The sequence below is a fragment of the Gossypium hirsutum genome, chromosome A06 (assembly GCF_007990345.1).
Source record: "Gossypium hirsutum isolate 1008001.06 chromosome A06, Gossypium_hirsutum_v2.1, whole genome shotgun sequence".
Lineage (NCBI taxonomy): Eukaryota > Viridiplantae > Streptophyta > Magnoliopsida > Malvales > Malvaceae > Gossypium > Gossypium hirsutum.
The window spans coordinates 125047919-125065114 of NC_053429.1; the positions used below are offsets into that span (position 1 = coordinate 125047919).

Sequence of the window (17196 nt, forward strand, 5' to 3'; positions counted from 1 at the left end):
CAACTATTTGGTCCAACGAAAAACCGAAACCCAGCACAGTAGGGCACGATTCCTCGAATTTCCAAACATTGAACATTGCCTCACCTTAGAAAATACGAGTGAAATTCCAAAGGGATCTTTGATTGTTTTGAACAAATGAAAAAGCGCAACTCAGCACGATAGGGCACGATTCTTAAATCGCCAAACATCGAACATCACGTTCGTTTTGAAAGGTTTTTAATAAACATGAGTAAAAACGTAGAAGAATATTCGATTGTTTTGAGCAAACGAGAAATCACAACCCAGGACGATAGGGCATGATTCTCAAATTGTCAAACACTGAGTATTGCTTTCGTTTTCAAGAATTTTTAGAAGACATGGGTGAAATTTTGAAGGGATATTCGATTATTTTGAGCAAACGTGAAATTGCAACCCAGCACATTAGGGCACGACTCTGCGAATTGCCAAATATCAAATCTCGTCTTCGTTTTAAAGAATTTTTAAGTGAATAATTATAAAACTAGCTTAAAATGTATTAATGCATTTTTGAAATGAGATGAATTTAATCATAAAAATTTGGATTTTAAAAAAAAACCACATTTCATAAACCAAGTAGAAAACGACGATATGGGGTAACAGGCGCACATGTGATACGATACTTGATGAATGAGAATATTAATTAACTAGCAGAATAAGCAATTAAATATGATTAATCTAAAAATCATGGCCTAATCTCAGAACAATTAACAAATCAATAAGATGAATACCATGCAATGATAATATATATATTCATGCTATAATATATGAAAAAACAAGAAGATATGTGCAAGGCAAAATGGAATGTAGAAATCAAAATGGTATAAGATTAATAAGCTTAAGACATATAGGTTTACAAGCTTGAATAAAAACTAGGAATATATAACCAAAGAAACAGATATTATAAAATAAAAGTTCGAATCAAATTGCACGTAAAATATTTTAAACACGAATCCATTTAGAAGTTAACAAAATACATGATAGTTTTAATAATATATAATACAAAAGAATAATAAGGATACAAGACGAGACATAACACACAAAATAAATTTAAAAGACATATATACATGTAAATCTATTGTAAAAAACGATCATGAAATTAATAATAATATATATATATATATAAATTTTAAGTTAGTCTAAAAATTATATACATACCCTTATATCAAAACATTTAAATAAAAGGCTAAATAAAACACAAAAGTAATATAATATAAAAAAATTTAAAAATAATAATTTTATAATTACAAAAATGAAGTTTCTAAAATTGCTTCATATATACATAATTATTAAAATATATGTTATGGAATAAATATTTTTAATCGAATAACATACAAAATATTGAAGAATATTAGCTTAAGATTGACAATTTCCATAAAAAAATTTTAAATTATGTACCAAATATGAAAAGATTAAAAAAGTATAATAAAATATAATCTTAGAAATATAATAAATTTACAAATCATATATATATACATAAATGCACACAAGGTTAAATTATTTTTACTACATGTGTATAAATATGTATAAAAGTGTTTAAAGATATTAGAATTGTATGATATAAAGAGGAAATTCAAACAATAATTTTATAATCACAAAAATGAATTTTAAAATAACAGCTTAGCTATTAAAACGATGCATGTACAAATATATGCAAAATATTTAAATGAGATGTTATACTAAATGCATAAATAATATAATAAAAAGAACTCCAAAATAATTATCCAATTAAAAACAAAGCAAAATTATTAAAATAAATCAACACCTATAAAATATTAAACGAATTTAAAGTAGTAATTTATGTCAATAAAAATTCAATTATAACTGAATAAAATTTAAAGGGATAATTTGTAAATAAAATAGAGCATTAAAATGTAAAAAGGACTAACACGCCACGAACGCGAATGCTCAGGGACCAAATCTGGAAATATTCCAGATCCCAAAATACTGCATAGAAGCGTGGGCTAAATTGATATGATTTCTTAATCCAGATACCATTTTAAAAAAAAACTAAAGTACAAATAGGGCCTAATCCAACATCAGAGTGAACGAGAGGGGTCACCGTGCAAATCTCCCAATTTAAGCAAACACACATGAATTTGGCCTGCTAAATGGTCAACATGCAGGCCTTTACCTTTTGGAATGGCATAGTTTTCTAAACCTGATATTAAAACCCCCATTTCCATTTATTTGCCTTCCAAAACGCTAATAACCTTTAAGCTCAGCATGCAGCCGTCGAACCACCATCCATTCAATGGCCGACGGCGTGAACAACGGCCAGATTTCACCAACCAAGGCCATGACCACGGAGACCTGGTAACTTTGCTTCTTCTTTTTATTTTTTTTTTAAAAAAAGGTTTTGAATCTTATGATATTCTTTGGAAAATGAAACAAACTTGGAAGGTTTAAACAGTATCCCGATACCATTCGACCCTCGCCCACATCTATATATTTTCGAGATGTTTGGGCTCTCATCGGCGTCGATTCGGGTACCCACTTCATGTATTCACGCCTAAGTTGCAAGCCAATCGCAAGAAACAAAAAAAGAAAGAAAAAAAAACAGATTTGGAAATCACCTTCCGATAACTTTCGACTTGATTTCTTTTGATATTCAGTGTGCGTAATATGTTTGTGTTTGCGTATTGTGCGAATATTGTCTCTATTTTTGTAACCTTTGCAGAGATTAAGAACTATGGCTTTATAACCGAAAAGAAAAAAAGAAAAAGGAAAATAAATTAAAAATACAATTTTCATTCCCTTCTATTTGCTGTTCTGCTGTTTTTTGTTTGTATTTGCTGCCGTGTTCGTCCTTCTTGCAGGTACAGGGTACGTTGACATCGTACGGAGGTTGTGCTGGCACGGGCGTGGCTGCTGGAGGGTACGGAGCGAGGCTGGGGGTTGTATGCGCCTGGAGGCTACGGTACTAAGCAAGGGCTAGGGTTTCTGAACTTTGGTTTAGGTATTGGGCCTATTGGGCCGTTTGGATTTTGGGTTATACATTAGTTTGGGCTTTGATTGGTTATTGGTTTGTAAAAGGACACTTAATTATTGGGTTTTTTATTATTATTATTTTTTGGTTTATTTTTTGTCTTGTTTTGTGTTTGCATAGGCCCGGGCCAAAATTGGTCATTACAAAAAATGTATATAATTTTTATTGCATCAACTATAAGTGTCTGAAATTTAAAATAATTTTACTTTAATATTAAAATCAATGACTTTTCTAAATAAAAACGATAGGATAGGAACTTATTTAACTAAAAATAAAGTATAATAATTTAAATATTTTTTTAATATATTAATTTTTTCACAAAAATATCTTGAAAATTTAATAATATTGATCTATAATGAAACATTCAATTAATGTTCACACTTGTAAAATTTAAAATCATTTTGAACTAAAATATTTCAAAAATGCACATGAATCTATCTTTAGTATGATAGATGATATGGGATTTCGTTATAGGTTCTGATCATATCTGTTTTTTTTACATAATACCTAGAACTATCCATAGTCTCTCCCATCTTCATAAATAGGATGATAATCCACTTCAGCTGTAACACCCTAAACCCGGTCTAGACGTCCAAACCAAGTTTGGTGAGTTACATCATCCGTACTGGAATTTCATATATTCATAACACAGTCGAACTAAACCATATAATACATAACATTCATGACAACGAAAATAACACATAGTCATTATAAATTGCATAGCATAGTAGAACATCACTCCCTATTACTAAAGCTTAATGAAAAGATAAAAGTTTGACCGAGCTTTCGCGACCCTAACCCGATCAAGACTGGGAACCACCTAAAACCAAATCAATGAAAGTGTGAGTTGTGAACTCAGTGCGTAAAAGGAATTTATTCTATTTGAATTCATTCAAGGTGAAATTCCAATTTCAGATATTCAGTTCATTTCAGGAGTATTTGCAATTTGAATTCAAAGTAGACCAACTACATGTATACGTATATGCAATTTTAGTTCATATGCGGTACCAATCAGATTCAGATGCAATTTCGTATTCCCACCCATTACACACCATCTTCTGCCATCCCAACACACCATTAAGGACATTCAATGCCCAACCAACCCTACACACCATCAAGTGTTCGTTGACACTTTTATAGAAACGCAACTTAGCTACTAATTTAGTTCACGACAAGCGCCAAAATCAGATACAATTTTAGTGGCAAAGCCATGATTTCAGAATAGACTTCTTCTTTCTTCACAGCATCTCACCCCATACTAATGCAAAATACAACTATTGTAACACATGTTTAGTCATCCCAATACATTGCAAAATTAACCCAAACAGTTTAATGACAGAGTGATATTACAGTGCATGTTCAATTATGTGATCCACAGATCAGTCTTAATGTATCAGACAATCTTTATATAAAATATTTCAGTCATTCATACATTGGGAAACCAATATCAAACTTTAGCATCATTCTCGGCCTTAGAAACAGTTTCTGGGCCCAACATCTTGCCACACGGCCTCGGCACAAGCCCATGTGCCTTGGTCGTGTGGTTTTTAAGCACAAACAATGAGTTACACAGCTTGGGCAACACTCGTGTCCCTAGCTGTGTGGTTTTTAAGTACAAACAGTGAGTTACACGGCCTGGGCACACGCTCGTGTCCCTGGCCGTGTGAACCCTACACTAGCATAGCCACACACGGCCTAGTCACACGCCCGTGTGGCCTTAATTCAGTAAACAGTGAGTTACACGGCCGTTCACACGGCCTGCCACATGCTTGTGTGGCATCGACAGCCACCATTTTTAGCGATCCAAAACTTGCAAAGTAAAGTTTCCAGTATGCACTTGAAGGGACTTCGAAGCAACAACAAGAAGAAGGATCTCAAAGTCTAAAACAAGCATTCAATTAAACAATTAAGTCATTTTGTCAACATTCATTCCCAAATTCACTCCTAAAACCCAAGTTGAAAGTTTCAACACGAAACCTTCAGTTAACTCAATACCTACTGCAAAATCAACAGCAATTGTTGGAATTGGCGTGTCACTGTTCACCACTTCCGTTACTTTTGCCTAAATAGAAAAATTAACAACCTTCTATCAACGATCCGCATGGAACTCACAATTCTTAACTTAAAGTAACTTACGAAGAATAAAAGGAAAACCATGCAGACAACTGACTAGCTAAGACTTACCCGAGACCCTTTCAATCGATGCGATTTATAGTATGTAATCTCGACTAAATCGTATCTACTGATGACCATGATCAGCAAATAAAAATAAAATAAAATAAAAATGGAAGAAGCACCAAAAACAAAATAACGAAGAAGAAAGACAAAAGATACTTTTAAAAAAATTCTATTAACTTCCAATCAATTTCCCCACACTTAGCAAAAATATTCACTCTCACCTATTATAGGATTTGAACTTGTGATCAAACAAAATACAGACAAATATTTAACCAGTGAACTAGCAAGTCATTCTTGTCACAATTTGACACCGAATGGAACTTAATTGGGTAACGTGTGCTTATGGGTTGATTTCAAAACAACAAAACTTTTAATGCACCGACTCGAACTCTAGACCTTAAACACAAAAGCAAAACACAGAACCACAGATACAAAGATTTAATTATTGTAGATTCTCACAATTAAATTCTTAAAATTTTGTGACGTTTCATGAGCGCATTTGAACCCACATCCTCTTGTATTGGCAACAGTACACATACCAACCGAACTAAAATTGAATCGACTAACAAATAACTTTTTAAACCCAAAGAAACATGAAAAGATAATTTAAAGCTAAAAAAAAAAAACCTTAGGTGAAAGTAAACATTACAAAGAACTAGAAATATACTAGAGGAGAAGCTACATATAATTGTATCTTTCCTTTCTATCAAAAGTCAACTTGGTAATTTGATCAACTTCTATGTTATCTTCTCTAGGCATATAATCTATAAACCAATTCGATTCCTTTCGTTAAAAAAAAAATCCTTTTTAACCTATTAACATAAATAATTCATTATTGGGATTTAACCTTTTCATATCATTAATTTCCTTTTTTTTTCTTTCACAAACAATATATTGGGAAAATAACATCGATTTATGATGAATAATTAGTAGACATTCAATGAAAGACATAGTGAAGGAATGTTCAAAGTGGGTGTGGCGTATACGTTAGTGGGTGCAATTAATTTGTTTACTGTCTTTATAAGAGGCGTGTACGCTTGTCTGCTGGAATTAATATGGGGAATTTTTCTTTTTCGGTTATTGTTTATATTTAGAGTTTCTATTTGTTCCTTTCAATGATGTTGCTTTCAAAATTCTCTTTTAAAAAAATATCCTCAAAATTTAAACACATTTTTTATTAGAAATGCAATATACTTTAACATGATAGCTATGGACCAGACCCCAATCACCTACAGACCAGGAAGGGTCATGCTCATAAAAAGGGTGTGAGCCATTTGGTGGAGCTTCTTAATGCACCCACCGTCGATTAGGGATTGTAAAATCTAACATTAAATGGATTTTGAATCCACCTAGTTTGAATAAAGTGAGATCCTTTCTTTTTTTTTCTAAATGGATACAGGGTAAGGCAAATAGATTTCTAGGTAAACAACGATTATGGTAATTGTTTATTTTATATTAGAAGTGATTATGGGCCGGTTCGAGTCGAGCTGTAATAAAATTTTAGTCCCGTTTGATAGGCTCGATTCAAAAAATGGGCCTAAAATTTTGCCTAAGTCCAACCAGACAAAAAAAACTAAAATCAGAGCCCGATTTGGCCCAGCCATATTAATTTTTTAATATTATTTTTTATATAAAAATAAATTTTAAAAATATAATGCATCAAATACACTAAAAACATTAAAATAAATGTTTTCTAAAAAATTAAAAATAAATTAAAAAAGTCTTTATACTTAAATAATACTAAGATAGGTGCAACTTAACAAACAAACCCATTTAAAATAATAGCAAAATTAACAATAAAATAAGAGTTATATAATTTCTAAATAATAACAGTAAAATAATAGCAATATAATAGTGAAATGGCAACAAAACAATAGCATTTTTTTTTTGCAAATCCGGATTAGATTGGATTTGGGCAAAAAAAAAGCTTACCCGAGGCTCAACCTGTTTTCTAAACGGATCTTATTTTTTTACCCAAAAATATTTTTGAGCCTATATTTTTACCCAAACTTTTCACTTTTTGAGCGGAACTTTGAGCCAAACCCAACCCATGAGCAGATTTAGTTCAAGTGCACTAAAGCACATTATTCTCCTATTTATGAGTTGGGAGGGGCTATGGGTAATTTTAGGCATTGTATAAAAAAAGCAGATATGATTAAAACCTATAGTGAGATTGTTAAAAAAAATTCTAAAAGTGAATTTACTTGTTTGGGTAAAAAAATTGGAGAACTCCAAAATTCGTTGGTAATTTTAAGAGGGGATTTTGGTAGCTTGATTTCCCTTTCCAAATTTCATCTACAAGGTGGTTTTTCAAAATTTATTATAATTTTATTTCATTTAATACACATGATCTCACTATAAGATAAATACCAAAACTTTCACAATCATTTTTTATTCTAATTTATATTTTTAAAATTTTATTTTATTAAAAATAAAATTTTACAAATACAATGATACAACTTTTAGATATTTTTTATATTATTTATTTCGTAAAAATCTAATAACCTAATTTTTTTTTAAAATTATTATTTATTCAAACAAAGAAATTATAATTATTAGCATTTTGAATTTGATAAAATCTAATATGCTAGCATTTTAAAAATCTTTAGATTTTCAAAATTTTTCATCGAAACAAACTGTTATTGAATTCGATATTACAAATCAATTACCATAAATTAAATTAGAAAAGAAAATAAGAAAAAATCATAAGAAAAATACATATTAATAAAGTTAAATAGATAATTTAATTTTCCTTGGTAGTTGAATTAGCATGATTTATTGGACTAGTAATAGGCCTTGAAAATTCCTGATTATAACTTCCATTAGAGAAGAAATTTCATACACTATTGTCAAAGTCAATGATGAAAGTTGAAGTAGCAATATATATATATATATATATATATGGAAAATTTAGGTCAATATAGGTTGGTGGAATATGGGTCTATAAAGAAAAAATTTATTCTTTGTGTGGAAAAAAATAATTTATTCTGATTTGAATATATCGATAAATTATAAGAAGAGGACAAGATTTTAATAACAATATGATTAGATCAATTTGAATCTAAGTTACACTTGAAATAATAAACACTTTAACCATCAAGCCAACACATGAGGTTCAATTCGAATATTTCTCTCTAATGAAAGTCTTAAATATGTGTGTGGGAGTCTTAAAAGAGAAAATTTAATTCAATATATGTTGGTGGAATATGGGTCCATAACGAAAAAATTTATGGCATTGAAGAAGAGAAAAAGGAAGAAGGAAAATAAAAGTCAATTTTAGTCTAGGCGTGAAAAAAAATTAATTTATTCCGATTTTGGTTCGAATAATTTTTTATTATTAGTTGGTTTGTATTTTGTAATAATTGATTTTTATTATAGTTATTTCGATATGTATTATTTGTATTTTAAAAATATTTTTTAGAAATAAGCGATTGAAAAAAGTGAAAGCAGATTTCTTTTTTATCTTTTTAATTAAGTTTGAATTATAAAATTATCATTATTAAGAGAATTTTACCTGGATATTACTATCGACTTAAATCAGACTTCTCTCAATTCGTAAAACATACGATTTTACACATTTAGTTATACCCAGAGGCGTAACCAGGGGCACATAATGGCCTTGACCCCTTAGCCAAATTGGTAGAATTACAATATAAAGCCCTCCAATAAGCAAAACATTAAATTTGGGTCATGATTATAAAAATAAAAACGTGAAAGAAAGAAAGAATTTAAAAACAGCATTAGAATAATATGGGCTTTATTTGTTTATTTTTCATTTTGGATCTAAATTCAGTGGAAGAAATAATTTGGGTCAAAATCAGTGGATTGTTAATGGAATTGGGCAGCAAAAGCTAAAATCATAATAATAAAAATACCTCTGGGTTGTAAATAGATTGTATTTTGTTCTTTTTACTTAAAAAATAGATAAATTAATCTGTGGATGTTAAGCAAAAAAGTGAACTAGTTTTTTATGTTAAAAAATTCATCTATTTCTAATACTAAAAACCTACTTGACTAACAAAATAACCAAATAGTGACACATTATGTGCCATGTGTATCTTATGGTGATGTAAAGAGATTAATTTTTAACAGTAAAAATGGATGAAAATTTTAATAGAATGACCATTTTACTATTCAATCTAACTTACAAGGATTAGTATGCCCATTTTTTTTAGTAGAGAGAATAAAATACAATCCGACTCTTAGGGCAATGGCTTCCATGATACTTTTACCAAATTTGAGCATTTGATGTGCTTTTAGTACTATGAACCAAACATTATAAAATTAAGGATAAACTTAAAAAAAAAAGTTACTTATGTATGGTTTAAATTACGTTTTAATCACTAAACTTTAATTTGTTACAAAATGGTCATTAATGTTATCAATTTGTAACATATTAGTTACGAGCCATTAATTGTTGTTGATGTGGCACGTTAAGTTATCATATTAGACGATAAATTTAGGTCAAACTGCACAACTAATCCCTATATATTCTTTTACTACGTTACCTAAAAATTTTAAAATAAAAATGATATAAAATTTTAAAAATGATATATAAATAAAAAATCTTAGAAAAAAAATTCTATTTTCAAATCCAATCATTTGCTCGATTTAACCAAAAAAAAAAACCCTCTTAGAAATCCCTAAAATCTAAACCGAAGTTTGGCTTTCCACTTCCTAAAATGGTTTTTTTTTGTCTTCTGTTTTCTTCTCAATTTCTTCTCTCTCTTTTTTTCTTTTGTTCTTTTTATTGCTAATGATGAATCTTTTATGCAAACTTCTCCCTTTCGAAATGACATTTTTTGAAAGCACGAAATGACCATTGAATGGTAGTAAGGGGGAGTTGGAAGTTGATGATTCAAGGGTCCTGTAGATGGGAGTTTATTTTTCGTGCGGTGAGTTTAGTTTTTTTTGTCTCACACTACAGTATTGTTATAGTAATTAATCTTATTGCCATCATTATTTTCACACTAACCATAGATAAACGCATCACAGAGAAGTTCTTAATTTGATTCAATAGCTAAGAGGTTGAAGAGGATTAACTAATAACAACGTTTACTAAGGTGGGAAGGCTTAAAACTTGTTGCTAAAATTAATGAAGCCTTTCTAATTTGCAGCAAACCCACAAATCAGCTAACCGTTATTAAGATGTGCAATTTGATTTAAAATTTTTGTTTCAAGTTACATTATTAACGAGAGTTAACGGTTTAATGATCCAAATGTTACAAATCAATAACGTTAGTGACTATTTCGCAACAAATTAAAGTTCAATGATCAAAATATAATTTAAACCATAAGTGACTATTTTTATAATTTACTCTAAAATTAAATAGAATTTGTGAGGGGATTCAAAGCAAATCTCTTATACAATTTCTATTACTTTAGATTATGCATAATGTTGACTTCATCACATTCCCGAATCAATAAGATCTGAGTTGAGCTTGAGATGGGGGCAACTCGTTAATAAAATTTTAGCTTCCATGTGCTCCTTTCTGTATTATTTCTATTAATTAATTATGTGTTTATTTATATAGAGATCTGGATTAATATGTCATTTGATACTTAAGTTTGATATTTTTTCTTTAATATGGTATTTGTATTTTTTCTATTAATATGGTACATGCATTTGATAAAAAAGTTATTTATTTTTGTATCGAAAGGTGACAATGTTTACTTTTGAATGTTTAATTCGAATTTTAGGGTTGAATTGATGAAAATTCATGTTTAATTCTGTTGGGGATCGACCAGAATAAACAACGAGATAGTAAAAGTCGAGAAGAACAAACACAAATATTTTACGAGGAAAACCCTCAAAGAGGAAAAAATTACGGGCAAATGAGGTATTGGCTTTTTACTAAATGAGTAAACAAACAAGAGTATAATATAGAGAAAATAAACCTAAATGTACTAGACGTACAAACCCAAACCCCAAAAACAAAATCTTAACTCGAGAACAAAATACTATCCATAGTTACCACGAAACTCTTACCAAAACTCATATGCGACTACATCTTGTCGCACTCAAATAAAAACCCTTGTTGATTGGTATATCAATGACCCCTTTAAATAGGCTTAGGTTAAAGTTCTAATCATACGAAAATATCCCTAGAATAATTAGAGTCCAACTGAGAGAGTAGTCCTACTTGAAGTAAAAAATGTGACTGCCAAATAGGATAACAAGTCGTGACGTGGCCTATCGTCTCATCTCAACGTCGTCTCTACTTTTCCATTTCAATGTTGTCGCGTTGTCTTGACATCCCAATGCTCATCATCATGACGTCAAACCTATTTTGGGTCTTCTTTGGTTGTTCGTCAAAACGCCATTCTAAGCGCCTGCAAAACGTCTAAAAAATGCGAGGCACACCCCACAAATTAAAAAATAATCACAACCATCATATTGTATTTAACAAATTAAAACACAAAATTAAACAAATTCAATGAACACTAAAATTAATCTATTAGCAAAATCATGAAAATTTATTTCAACAAAATAAATCATGAAAATTCACACCCACTAATATTTGTCGAAGCCATTTATTGAACAAAATTGGCTTGATGATTTTTTATAAAAATGAAAACTTTAGTTTTTTAAAGCTCTAGGTTTTTAATTAAGAACATAGGAGTTGCCACTAATCTTTTTGACTAGGTGTGATCGTTCACCTATAACATACTTTTTTAAAAAGAAAATTTTTTGTCTACATTGAAATCTAGAGAAAATTTGGGCTTCGAAGTCCGTTACGCACAAAAAAGTTTTTAACACCTTCACGACGTCCAAAAATCGATACCTTTATTAATTACATGCTATTTTTTAATTTTGAAAATTATGAGTTGAAATTGAATATTTAAATATGATGGCTTTGAGTGAAAGTAAATCAAACATATAGCAACTCCCAACATGTAGTTTTTCAACTAAATGCACCGATCAATTCTTACATGCTTGAATTCATACATGCAAAGTAAACTTTCAAATACCTTAAACCTTGTAGAGAAACACAACAAAGGGATGAAACAAGAAGATTTGTTTCATTTCTCAAAAAATAATAGGATACATTTTGAGACTGATCACAATGTATTTATAGAGAACTTGAACTACTTCAACAACTTCTTTAACAGAAAACTACTTTAACAACTAATTGCTTTAACTGCTAATAGCTTAACAACTATTTGTTTCCTTAGTCCTTAACATTCACCCAGCCAATCCACTTCTGTTATCTCCTGCTTTGTAAGGTCTCAAGCTTGCTGACCACCTTAAGTTGAGCTCTGAATTTTGAGCACCCAGCTGAAAGTGGTTTAGTAAGCACATCAGCCACCTAATCTTGGGCTGGAACGTGAACAACAACTAATCTTCTAGTGGTCACCTTTTCACGAACAAAAAATAAATCAAGCTCTACATGCTTGAATTTGGAATATAGAATTGGATTGGCGGATACAGCTACTGTACTTGAGTTGTCACACCAATGAGTTGTCTTTCCAGCAAGCTGAACTTGGAGTTCTCCCAATAGAGACTCTAGCCAAGTGACTTCTGCTATAGCATGAGCAAGACTTCTATACTCCGCTTCTGCCGAAGAACGAGAGACTAATGTTGTTTCACTGAACCCCAAGAAACCGAATTTCCTCCTAAAAAAATACAAAACCCCAACGTTGATTGTCTATCATCTAGATCATTCCCTCAACTAGCATCTGAATAACCAACAATAGATAAACGAGAAGCAGCAGTGAAATGAACACCATGATCAATTGTTGCCTGTAGATATCTTAAAACTCTCTTAACAGCTTTGGAATGAAAATCAAGGGGCTTATGCATAATTGGCAGACTTTATTAACAGCAAAGGTAATGTCAGGCTTAATGATCACAATGTACTGAAGAGCCCTACAATGCTCTTATATTCGGACTCATTTGCAATATGGCTCCCTATATGAACAGACAATAAACAAGAAGATACCATGGGAGTAGGAGTGCCTTTAGACTGTTCTATGCGACTACGTTGCAACAACTCTCAAATGTACTTTTGTTGATTTAGAAAGAGCCCTGAGGCTGTTTGTGTGACTTCGATGCCCAAAAGATAACTCAATTTTCCCAGTTCCTTAAGAGAAAATCTTGAATCTAAGGATTTCGCGAAAGCATCAATAGTTGACTGATGATTACCTATGATTATGATGTCATCAACATAGACCAGCACATATAAAAGAATGCCACCATTTTGTTTAATAAACAAAGAGGCATCAACTTTAGATATCATAAACCTAGAAGCAACAGGATAATCTTTCAACTTTTGAAACCAGGCTCGAGGAGTCTGTTTAAGGCCATATAGCGCCTTCTTAAGCATGCATATCAATGGTTGACTATTGTTATGTTGTTCAAAACTTAGAGGCTGAAGCATATAGATTTTCTCATTCAAATCCCCATTAAGAAAGGCATTATTTATGTCTACTTGCCTCAAACACCAACTAAACTGAACCGCAAGAGAAAGAACCACTCGAATTGTCGTAGGCTTAACAACCGGACTAAAGGTTTCATAGAAATCAATCCCCGTTTTTTAAAAATACCCTTTGACAACTAGCCAACCTTTATACCGAGCCACAGAACCATATGCATGTTTCTTAATTCTAAACACCCATTTACAGCCTACGGCTCTTCTGTTGGGACGCAAAGACACAAGCTCCCACATCTGATAATGCATAAGGGCATCATACTCCTACTGTGTAGCTTTAGTCCACTCAGGACTCAAAAATGCCTCATAAATTGTTACAGGATCATGGTCGTCTAATTTGGTAGTATAAACCTTTGGTTTAAAAATACCACACTTAGACCGTGTTTGTATGGGATGTGTGTTGAGCCCACTAGATGCAGCTGAAACAGTAGATACGACCCCAGGCTGATCCATAGGACCATAAGTAGAACCATAAGTAAAAATAGATGCTCGTGTGATACCTCAAGTGAGCCACTGGATTGACTAACAGATGAAGGAGCAGCTAGAAAATCAGGTTGACCAAAAGGTGAGGAGGCTGGACCATGTATTGCATCGCCCGCATCAGACACCGAATTAGTAATACCAGCAGCAAGACCAAATGATCTAGCAGCGGAAACACCAGCAGTATTAGAATGAGTAGGAGACACATCAGAAAACCACTCCCTCGGGATTTTCTGTAACAATGGAACACTTGACTGTTGATGGGGCATTGATAGATCAGGCTTTGCAGATGGATCCTTTGTCTTGGCAAATGGATGGAAATCTTTACCAAAAACCACATGCATTGACACAAAAATCTTAGTACTATAATCCAGAAATTTATAGCCTTTATGGTTAGGACTGTAACCAAGATATGTGTCTGCCCGAGATTGATACTAAAGCTTATGCTTATTGAAAGGTCTAAGATATGTGAAGTAGTGACAACCAAAGACCTTAAGCAACATATAGTTAGGTGGAGTATGATATAAATGTTCATGAGGAGATTTCCCTTTAAGAACAGACGTGAGAAGTCTATTGATCAGGTAGTCAGCATGTAAAAGTGCATGACTCAAATGATGCATTGGCAAAGAAGCTTGAGCAAGCAATGTGAGGCCTGTCTCGACCAAATGTCTATGTTTCCTCTTAACAATTCCATTATGTTCAGAAGTGTGAGGATAGGTCAACCGATGTTTGACACCAAGTTGAGCAAGAACAATAGCTAGTGGTCTGTACTCACCACCCCAGTCGCTTTGAAGCTTTTTGATGCTGAACCCAAACTGAACTTTCGCAAATTTATAGAACTGAACAAATTTGTCAAGAACTTCACCTTTTGTCTTTAAAAGATAAATCTAAGCATATCTACTATAGGAATCTACAAATGACAGATAATAGAGACAACCTTCGGAAGAAAGAAGAGCTAGTCCCCACAAATCAGACACAACAAGTTCAAAATGAGAAGTATATACAGTCTGAGAATTATCAAACACTAGCTTATGGGATTTTCTTAGCTGACAAGGAACACATAATCTAAGTAGTGTGAATTTATTTGGAGAGATATTACAACTCCGAAGAACTTGAAAAAGAGCTTTTGTACAGGGGTGGCCAAGCCTTTTGTACCACAAGTTGAATTCAGAACAAGAACTATATCGAGTATGAACTTCAGCAGTATGGGCATATTGAAAACCAGCACCAGCACTAGCAAAACCTCCTTGTTGTGGTGATGTGGTAAATCGATATAACGCTTTATGAATGTGACCCACTAGCAAAAACTTCTCTGTTTTGATGTCCTTCACAAAACAATGAGAGGGATGAAATTCAAAAAATATCTGATTATCCCTTGTAAATTATGCTACAAAAATCAAATTTTTACAGACATTAGGAACATGTAAAACATTTTTAAGATGTAAAAGCTTACTGTAACAGCCCAAATTTGACCGGGCTTTAAAATAAATAGAGTGTTTATTTAAACAGTCCATTTAAACCTTTACAGGACCCAAATACCATGGCCCACTAACCCGTAGGCCCAAAATTTAAATAAACCTAAACCCAGTTACACCCAGCAGCCCGTTAGACTCATTATCCCTGCTAGCCTAAGTCAGACCTAACCCATTACATTACAGACCTTGACCCAAAACAAAACAGCCCAAAAGGCCCAACAGACTTAAGAGAAACGGGAAACCCTAGGGTTTCCTGAATACTGTGGCGCCGCAAACGTTTCTGGAAGCTTCGGGGAGTGTCTGCCAACCCCCAAATCGAGTCCACCGTTTAATGAGTTGTCCCAAGGGCCTTCAATGCTCATCAACGCCCCAATCATCGGTCGTCCCTTGGTCTGACCCCGAATTACGTCATAAATGTCATGACCGTCGCCAAGGCTCCATCAGCGCCGTGATCAGCGCGCGCTTCTACACCAGCATGGTCACTGCCGGATCCTTCGCTCGATTGCCTGCACAAAAAGGAAACAGACAACAGATACGCGGAAAAAACAGAGCAAAGAATGGCAAGAAAATCGCAGCACATCAGGAGACACAGAATAGAAAGAAATCTTAGATTTCTTTCCCTGAATATGTAAAGGACCAAGGCTATAAAGCCTTTCTTTTCACTTGTAAAATACTGGGGGGGGGCACTGGAAAATACACAAAGAATCAATAAAAACTAAAGATTCAGCAAAAAAGTTTGTTTTCGCACATATATACACAGCAAGCATTTCAATCGATTAAGTACTCAAAGGTGAAACTTTTAAATACATGTACATACGTATAAACCGTCAATAATGAAAAGGAGAAAGGTCGAACCTTTATTTGCGTTGAAAATCGGGGTTTGGACTTTCGACCACCGTACGGGGAGGAATTGGTGACGGCGCGTGGACGCGTGAGGCCGAGAACTAAGTTTCGGCTCGACGTAGGCCAGAACCCAGCATTCTCTCTCTCTCTCCTCTCATTTCAGAGAGATTTTTTAAGTATTTTTTTTAAAAACCCGGTATAAAATGATTTTAGGGCTAAGGTTTTGGTTCTTATAGCCCCTGTGAAACGACAGCGTTTTAGACCCCCAGGATCCGCGCGTTGACCCGATTACACGGGGAGGATCCGCGCATTTTTAAAATTAGGTTAATTTCCCAATCGGTCCTTCTACCCCTTTTGTGTTTACGATTAGATTTTTTTATTTATGATTCGGCTCTATTATTTTATTTTATTTTTAATTTGGTCCTAACAGTTGTTAAATTTCATTTTGGGAAACGTCGCCATTTTGGGAATAGGGCAATTTGCCCAGTGAGTCCCTTTAATTTTGCGCGCGTTTTAAATAGGTCCTTAATTCAATTTTATTCCTTTCAAAATTTGCCCCATAATTTTGTTAAACTTTAAATTTAGTCCTATATTTATTATATTATTCTATATATATATTTTATTATTTGTTTTATTTTAATTTTACTTTTATATTATATATTATAAAATTATTTTATTATAAGTATTATTTTTAATTATATATTATTATTACTTATTATATATTATTTTCCTTAAATTATTATTTTACATCTCTTTTATATATTATTATATTTTCACATATATT

The 17196-nt window shown here is 32.4% G+C and overlaps 3 long non-coding RNA genes across 3 annotated transcripts; 1 reads left to right on the top strand and 2 right to left on the bottom strand.

Annotated features, from left to right (window-relative positions):
- The first annotated feature begins 1902 nt into the window (after positions 1-1902).
- LOC121230798 (uncharacterized) lies at positions 1903-3096 on the top strand. The gene is made up of 2 exons (XR_005928937.1): positions 1903-2331; positions 2835-3096. It is a non-coding gene; the product is annotated as an uncharacterized lncRNA (long non-coding RNA).
- A 343-nt stretch (positions 3097-3439) lies between these two features.
- On the bottom strand, positions 3440-5825 carry LOC121230799 (uncharacterized). Its single transcript, XR_005928938.1, has 2 exons — positions 5189-5825; positions 3440-5066 (listed from the first exon to the last, which is right to left on the bottom strand). It is a non-coding gene; the product is annotated as an uncharacterized lncRNA (long non-coding RNA).
- Positions 5826-15572: 9747 nt separating this feature from the next.
- Positions 15573-16782, bottom strand: LOC121230800 (uncharacterized). The gene is made up of 2 exons (XR_005928939.1): positions 16425-16782; positions 15573-16075 (listed from the first exon to the last, which is right to left on the bottom strand). It is a non-coding gene; the product is annotated as an uncharacterized lncRNA (long non-coding RNA).
- Between the last annotated feature and the right edge of the window lie 414 nt (positions 16783-17196).